An 8,776-nucleotide genomic window follows, 5' to 3' on the forward strand; every position below is an offset into this window, starting at 1 on the left:
TACAGTATTTGGTGGAGTGGAAAGGTTTTGGCCCCGAGGAGAGGAGCTGGGTCAAGGCTACTGAAGTTATGGCTCCCCGACTGGTGCGGATTTTCCATTCCAGACATCCAACAAAACCTGGAAAGTGTCCGGGGGCCACTCCTGGAGGAGGGGGTACTGTCACACGCCATAGGCGGCGTTCACCGCGCTTACCCCTGCGTACCTGCTGGTCTGTGTTGCGGCCTCCGCCTTCGGTGGTCCACGGGTTCCGACGCCTGGCTGGCGCGGCCCCCGGCGGTTCCCCGGGGCAGGCGCGCCGCCATGACACCCGGCATCACGTGGGCTGGGAGCAGGTGACGTCATCAGACTGTTCCGCCAATCCAGCGGAGGCGGGAGATTCAAAGGCAGACGCCGGGCAGCGCCTCGGCGCCTGAGTATCGTCTTTTCCCCTGAAGTGGATGCCAGTGCTTCTGTCCTCGGCGGATCTCTCTGCAGCTTACCCCAGTGTCTCCGGCATTTCCAGGTGTCAGTTGTTGCACAGCTTCCAGCGTTCCCAGACGCTGCTGGGTTCCACTGCGCTCTAGTCACCAGTGCTTCTTGGAGTCAGCGTGGGCTGCAGGTTAAGCGTCGCTCTCAAGTTATACAAGTCCTCAGTGTCTTTAACCCTCGCTCTCAAGTTATACAAGTCCTCAGTGTCTTTAACCCTCGCTCTCAAGTTATACAAGTCCTCAGTGTCTTTAACCCTCGCTCTCAAGTTATACAAGTCCTCAGTGTCCTTAACCCTCGCTCTCAAGTTATACAAGTCCTCAGTGTCTTTAACCCTCGCTCTCAAGTTATACAAGTCCTCAGTGTCTTTAACCCTCGCTCTCCATTTATACAAATCCTCAGTGTCTTTAGCCACCGCTCACAAGTTCTTCAAATCATCAGTGTCTTTAACCATCACTCTCAAGTTCTTCAAATCATCAGTGTCTTTAACCACCGCTCTCAAGTTCTTCAAATTATCAGAGTCTTAACCACCGCTCTAAAGTTCTTCAAATCATCAGTGTCTTTTAACCACCGCTCTCAAGTTCTTCAAATCATCAGTGTCTTTTAACCACCGCTCTCAAGTTCTTCAGTCACCAGTGTCTTTTGCCATCACTCACAAGTACTTCCGGGACATTTCTCCATACGCTCCTTCTCTGTTATGTGACATTGTGTTGCTCTCTTCCTGCAATAAAGTCCTTTAATACTTTCACCAAGCTTTACTGCCAGAGTCCTGTATGAGGAAGACCTATATCAAGCCATCCCTGTTCCGACCCAACTGTGGTTCCTCTCCCCTACCATCGGGAGAACCCCGAGTTCACAACACCCCCAACCTAGGTCAGTGATACTAGGAATATGGCATAATCCCTTATTTCTGAGTTACATGGAGTCAATTCATCTATTTGACATCTAAGCGGTATTACCAATGTTTATATTCAATATGAATCATTTTTGCATCAATGCTTGATGTCAGCAAATGTTTGTTAGCAGGATACTTTGAACATAATTATTGACGCCTTCTGCTCCCATTCGAACTCTTTTTTTTTTTTCCGTGGACTCTCATCTATGATCCAGGATGCGTAATACCACCAATGTGGGACCTACTGCATCCAGCCTAACGTAGAAAGCAGATCCACACCTTTTGTGACCAATTGTCACATCTTCTCTTACATAGGTGCACTCTCATTGGCGTCTAACCCACCCATCTGTCTACTACCATACCACACTGCCAGTGCCCGATCTCGTCCGATCTTGGAAGCTATACAGTGTTGGGCTGGGTCAGTACCTGAGGGGGAGACTCACAGGAAATACCCAGTGTAGTAGACTTTTTTTATCCTTGTGATGTGCGTTATCTGACACCAACAGCAGTATCACCACTTGACTTTATTCCTCCTACAATATCCCTACCTTTCGTATGCCTACTCCGTTTATACAATTGCTCAAGACCCTCTGAGCTCTTTATTTAGAAATAAATTACACTATGTATTTGGTTGGTGACTGGTGGGAAGTGGGTAATGTCTCACTATCTATTGCCGGACCTGTCCAACATTTTCATATTTGACAATTGACCATATTTTGGTCTTATCAATACAGATTTTCTGTACTGGTCGGGCTGAAATGGATGTAGAACAGCAAAGTGTCTACAGCCTTTCTTATCACATCCTGTGAGACAGGACCAGAACATTCCTTTATTTTTTTTTTAAATTCTTTCAAATTTCTCAATTTAATATGCATTTTAAATCACATTCATTTTTTGGATCCTATGTTGCTTAATGGGTAATCATGAGATATTCTTTGTAATGTATATCCAATAAAAGTTATATTTTATTAACCTCTATGTATAATTAAAACTATTTGAACTTTATTTCAATTAATTAAGAGTGCGCCCACACAAGAGCCTTCCTTTCTTCTCCCTTTGTTGACACTTGTTCCTTCTGGCTCTGGGCGCACCACCATACTGGACAGAGATTTGATAATTTATGTAAATATATCTTAATTGTCCGAATTCTGGTTTGTTCATTTTTCATTTCATCTTTGACATTGAGACCAGTGCCGGGTCGTCCTTTTCTTTTCTCCAAGCAATTGTCTGTGCTGAATATAATTTCAGCCTCTGACCTACTGGCACGGTACTTTATCTTTTTCTTCCATGTATAACTATAATTCTTCTTCCCTGTTCTGATTACCCAGTGATCCAATTTTAGCTGTCATTCACGCGTCCACCTAAACTGTCTCCCATTATCTAAGATTCCAGTCCAATATCTCTCTCTACGCCTGAAATATGACCACATTTTCTTTAAAGACTGAATTATTAAGGCGTCAGAAAGTAGAAAACTTTGGTGATCCTTTTTCAGAGACATTTGAGCAGATCTCCCTCAACACGGACTGGAGAACTCCCTTCTCCAGATTACAAAAGAATTTGCAGAGAAGAGTCCGATTGTCGTGGGATGTGACTACTTTGGAAAACTATATAAAACATAAAATTGTCCCAAGGGGTTTACGACCAAAAATATCCCCGTCTTTCCCACTCGCCACGGATAACCTGAAGGCTGAGTGGGAAACAGCCCTTCTCAAATGTTCTAACGAATTATTACACATATTGGTAAAACATGATACTCTGATAATTGACCAAGTAGAGAAAGAAATTGCGGACCTAGGAAAAATTTTGGAAACCTGGGAAAAAGACTCGGCCTTCCAATCAGCTTTTGAAAAGTTCAAGAAAGAAATTGATAGTTATGAACACAATATAGTTGATCGCAAATGAGGCAAATTCACACGACATAAAAGAGACTTTGCCCTAGGAGACATTTTTAGATGGAACCCTAGACCCCCCACCAATAGAAGCAGGAAACCTCGGGAAGATCCCACTCTGTCTGAATTTGAGTCCTCTAACAGCGGGGATTCCGCCAGTGAAAACTTTGACGCACCCAATTACCACCGGGCAGAGAGTGAAGTTTTTTCCCCACGTTTTTTAGACCGGGACCAGAGAGGGAGAGGCCGCATCAAGGTGCGAGGAAGACAAGGCGAGGGGGAAAGAAGAGAAAATCCAAGAAATTCAGACTGGGATATACCAAGGACTCCCAGATACCCAGCACGCCAGAGGAAGACATTACTATAGATCAAGACCAGACATCACAATTACAGATTATTAATGTATCTGACAGGATCCTGTCACCTGACCACATGGCAGTGCTCATGAAAGGACTCTCCTTTTCACCTTCAAGGTCTTTTAATAGATTCTCTTGGGAGAAAGATTTGCGACTTTTTGGGAGAAAGCTTCTCCTCAAAAAATTATTTTCCAAACAAACACAAAGGCAATTAGAAACAACAGTGGAATCTAATTTCACCACGGAAGATCTCAATGCCCTCCAGATGTTGGAAGAATTGCAAATGGAATCCAGTGATAGTGTAACTTCTACATCCAGACCCAAGTGCAGACCGAAATCCTCCTTTTTCCCCCCGGACAATAACAGTCCGGAAATTAGAGTTTTCCTTAACCTTGTTTCAAAGGAATTTGATCACATTTATGCCCAAACGCAGAAAGGCATTCATCGATTCCCTCAAAACCTGAGATTCAATGAAAGACAGGCTTTAAGAGAACTACAAAGCTGGAGTGACATTATCATTAAGCCTTCAGACAAGGGGGGCAACATTGTCATTTGGCCACAAGAGATGTATATTACTGAAGCTCATCGCCAACTCCATAACATTTCTTGTTACAAGAAACTTTCCAATAACCCAACTCTTGATTTTCTTCAACAATCGTATGGTACAAGAAGCCGCAACACATGGCACCATCACCCAACAAGAACTTAAATATCTGACAGTGTTGAATCCCAGAACACCTACATTTTACCTCCTGCCCAAAATACATAAGAACGTATCTCGACCCACTGGAAGACCTATCATGTCAGGTAATGGGGGCCTCTTGGAACAACCTAGTAGGTTTCTTGACTTGCATCTCCGTGAATTTGTATTATCCTTACCCTCTTACCTACAGGATACTTCTGACCTCCTACACAAAGTCCATGACATCCATTTTTAAAGTGATTATTTAATGGCAACATTAGATGTCGAGGCATTGTACACCAGTATTAATCACCAACATGGCCTCAAAGCAGTCAAATACTTCCTGGACCAGGGAGGTGAGAGTGAGTTTTCAACCTTCCTTCTGAATCTGCTCAATTTTGTTCTTGCAAAGAATTATTTTGTCTTCCAGGATCAGTTTTTTCTGCAAGTCATGGGGACAGCAATGGGAGCAGCCTGCGCGCCCACATACGCGAATCTGTTTCTAGGATGGTGGGAGCATTTCTTTGTCTTTAATACCACCAATGAAAAGTATACCACACATGTTACCCTGTGGCTCAGATATATCGACTATATATTCATCATTTGGAACGGTAACAAAGAACTTCTTTTGGACTTTATCAGGATTCTGAATACTAATGATCTTAACATCTTGCTCACAGATACCATTAGTTCAGAAAAAGTTCCCTTTCTTGATCTCAACATTTACAAATCAGACACAGGGTACTTGGCCACCGAACTGTATCGCAAGGAGACAGCGACTAATAGTATTCTTTTCCAGACTAGTTCACACTTCCCACCAACTATCGAAAACATCCCAAAAGGAGAGTATTTAAGGTTGAGAAGGAACTGCTCTGAAGACCACATTTTCAACAAAAAGAGTTGGGAATTGACCAACCGTCTCCAAGCCAGGGGCTACAGCAAACGCTCACTGAAACGAGCCCACGCAGCAACCAAAATGGTCCCAAGGGACAAACTGATTTTTGGAAAGAAAAAGGCTACTTCCAAACAGGAGGACAGCATCAGATTAATTGGCACCTTCTGCCCAGAATGGAAATTGTTGAAGGATGCTATATCCAAACATTTACCGATATTACAACTTGATCCTGATCTACTTCCGTTTGTTAATACCCCTGTCCAGATGAGTTGGCGCAGATCTAAAAATATTAAAGATCAACTGGTCCGTAGCCATCTCCTGACCTCACCTCCGAAGAAACCCACGATAACCGGATCTTTCCCATGTGGCCACTGTAAGTCATGTCAACAGATGGTACATAAACAGATGGTTACCGACAGATATGGACAAACGCTAAGCATTCAACACTTTTTCAATTGCAACACACAGGCAGTCATTTACTGCATAACCTGTAGCTGCGAGTTGAAATACATTGGCATGACCACTCGGAAATTGAAGGAAAGGGTTTTGGAACACATGGGCAATATCCGGAATGCCCAGCAAGATCTTATGCGCATGAAACAACTTACCTCGGTTGCTAGACATTTTCACCTTGTCCATAAAGGATCAGCAAAAGAACTAAAGGTGTTTGGTCTTGATCGTATCCATCTGGGGGTTCGAGGTGGCGATATCACCAAAGAATTATTGAAAAGGGAGAGTGAGTGGATCTTCCGACTGGGTAGCCTTAAACCATCCGGACTCAATGAAAACATTAACTACGGTGCCTTTTTATGAGCTTATCTCATTTGCTTAATTGATGCATCTTAACGTTATTCTTAATTTGTTCTCCCCTTGCTCCTTATCCCCTATCATCTTTCCATCCTTCTACAATTCTTTTTCTCCCCCCTGATTCCCTCACCCTTTCTTCTCCCTATTGCCCTCTCCCCCTTTTTTCTCTCTCTTCTCCCCCCCTTCCCCCTCCCCTCTCCACAACCTCATTACACCAAACCCCCCCTCCTTTTCCCCTTTATTGCTCCCCCCCCACATTGTATCCCATTCATGCCCTAATTCCCTTTTTCTATCTTTTACTTTATTCATGTTACATAAAAAAAAAATTCTGTCACCTGTATTAGCTTCTGTTCCACTATGTGACCGGCAATCAATTTATCACTCTCACCCACAACTCACATAATTTAAACCCCTCTTTTCTCAATTTAACACCATCACTCACCAACTATTCTTTGCCCATCAAATATGCACGGGTCCAGGGTGACACCCATGCGGTTTACGTGCATGGGTGTGCACATGGACTCAGTGCAATTACACACTGTTGCAATGCGCTGCGCGTGATTTCACGCGAACGCACGCATATCTATCCCTCTCTTCACCTTTTCACTTTTTTCACTTGCCAGCACACTACATTTTTTTCAATTTAATTTAATCTCCATTTAACTAATTATTTAATGTTCAAGTTCTTATTCATTTAATTTTTCAATTTGTATTCATCATCCGAATCCCTCTCCTACACCCTCCATCATTTTCCTGTGTACCACAAGCTATTCCATCCACACACCTAATCATCGTCCCCACCAACTGCCATTCTCTCCCTCTTTTTCACATCTTTATTACTACATATATTCCCCTGGTTTTCACTCCTACTCACAACATATGCCGTTTATCAACACATTTATATAATTTACGTTTTCACGTGTTCATTTGTATCATTATTCATTATTATTGTTTTTCATTTCATCTTATTCTCATGTCTATTACTACTGATTTTACATAGGTTCTAATGTCTGATTTCAAGCTCTCTACTAAGCTCCCCATTGAGCCCATCCCCTCTTCCCTCTGTTGAAACTGGGCAAATTTGCCCTTCACCAATATGGCCCCTCTCATATCGTGTATACAACATTCCCATTCTCCACACTCCAGCCCAGCTTCTAAAGTACAAAAGCCGTCGAGAACAGCGGTCGGGTCATTGTCACTTCCATTTTCTGTATTAAGTGGCATAGACCCAAGTATGTTACATTTAATTCATTTACGCTCGTTGCCATTCCGCATTATGGGCAAATTGCCCTTCTCCAATATGGCCAATCCACCTCCAGCGTCACATTACAAGTGGTCCCGCCCAGGTACACAGGCCTCCTTCTCTCACTCACACAGCTGCTCAGATCAGCGGCCCAATCACGGGGGTGACAGCCGCTGATGCATGCGGCTATGACCTATCGGCGGCACCGTCACGTACGTCCTCCCCGCCCCAGTCTGAGACGCGCCGGCACTGACTGGCCAGCGCCGCCCTGCCAGGCACTCTTATACTGCCCAGAGTCTCTACCCGCACCTCCAGGAAGTGAACAAGCCCTGCGGGGTGAAACGCGTTTTCCGAGCCAGCGGGCCCACCGGCACCAACCACGCCACCTGAGGGTATCTTTGCTGCTGACTTAACACAGGTCATGTACACAGGCAGTGCCTGTGTTGGTAATGTTGAGCATTAATCATTTTTGTTTATTATTTGCACCAGTGACTCAACTCTACTGGTGTATTCTTTCTCACTGACATATATTTTTGCTCACTGACAAATGTGATAAGACAATGTTTACTTTATTGGTACATATATGCTATTCGTTGTTCCTCCTGTGTCAGCAGCATTACCTCTGTATGCATATAACTACTTAGGGGATATTTCAACCAGCACTCTTGGTTAGTATTATTATTGCCCTATAATCTAGGAATACGGCATAATCCCTTATTTCTGAGTTACATTGAGTCAATTAATCTATTTGACATCTAAGCGGTATTACCAATATTTATATTCAATATGAATCATTTTTGCATCAATGCTTGATGTCAGCAAATGTTTGTTAGCAGGATACTTTGCACATAATTATTGACGCCTTCTGCTCCCATTCGAACTCTTTTTCTTTTTTCCGTGGACTCTCATCTATGATCCAGGATGCGTAATACCACCAATGTGGGACCTACTGCATCCAGCCTAACGTAGAAAGCAGATCCACACCTTTTGTGACCAATTGTCACATCTTCTCTTACATAGGTGCACTCTCATTGGCGTCTAACCCACTCATCTGTCTACTACCATACCACACTGCCAGTGCCCGATCTCGTCCGATTTTGGAAGCTATACAGTGTTGGGCTGGGTTAGTACCTGAGGGGGAGACTCACAGGGAATACCCAGTGTAGTAGACTTTTTTATCCTTGTGATGTGCGTTATCTGACACCAACAGCAGTATCACCACTTGACTTTATTCCTCCTACAATCTCCCTACCTTTCGTATGCATACTCTGTTTATACAATTGCTCAAGACCCTCTGAGCTCTTTATTTAGAAATAAATTACACTATGTATTTGGTTGGTGACTGGTGGGAAGTGGGTAATGTCTCACTATCTATTGCCGGACCTGTCCAACATTTTCATATTTGACAATTGACCATATTTTGGTCTTATCAATACAGATTTTCTGTACTGGTCGGGCTGAAACGGATGTAGAACACCAAAGTGTCTACAGCCTTTCTTATCACATCCTGTGAGACAGGACCAGAATATTCCTTTTTTTTTTTT

At 43.4% G+C, this 8,776-nt stretch overlaps 2 pseudogenes; both read left to right on the forward strand.

Annotated features, from left to right (window-relative positions):
* The first annotated feature begins 1,708 nt into the window (after positions 1-1,708).
* On the forward strand, positions 1,709-1,827 carry LOC134947331 (5S ribosomal RNA; annotated as a pseudogene).
* A 6,458-nt stretch (positions 1,828-8,285) lies between these two features.
* Positions 8,286-8,404, forward strand: LOC134944609 (5S ribosomal RNA; annotated as a pseudogene).
* Positions 8,405-8,776: the final 372 nt, after the last annotated feature.

Source organism: Pseudophryne corroboree, chromosome 1, assembly GCF_028390025.1.
Source record: "Pseudophryne corroboree isolate aPseCor3 chromosome 1, aPseCor3.hap2, whole genome shotgun sequence".
Classification (NCBI taxonomy): domain Eukaryota; kingdom Metazoa; phylum Chordata; class Amphibia; order Anura; family Myobatrachidae; genus Pseudophryne; species Pseudophryne corroboree.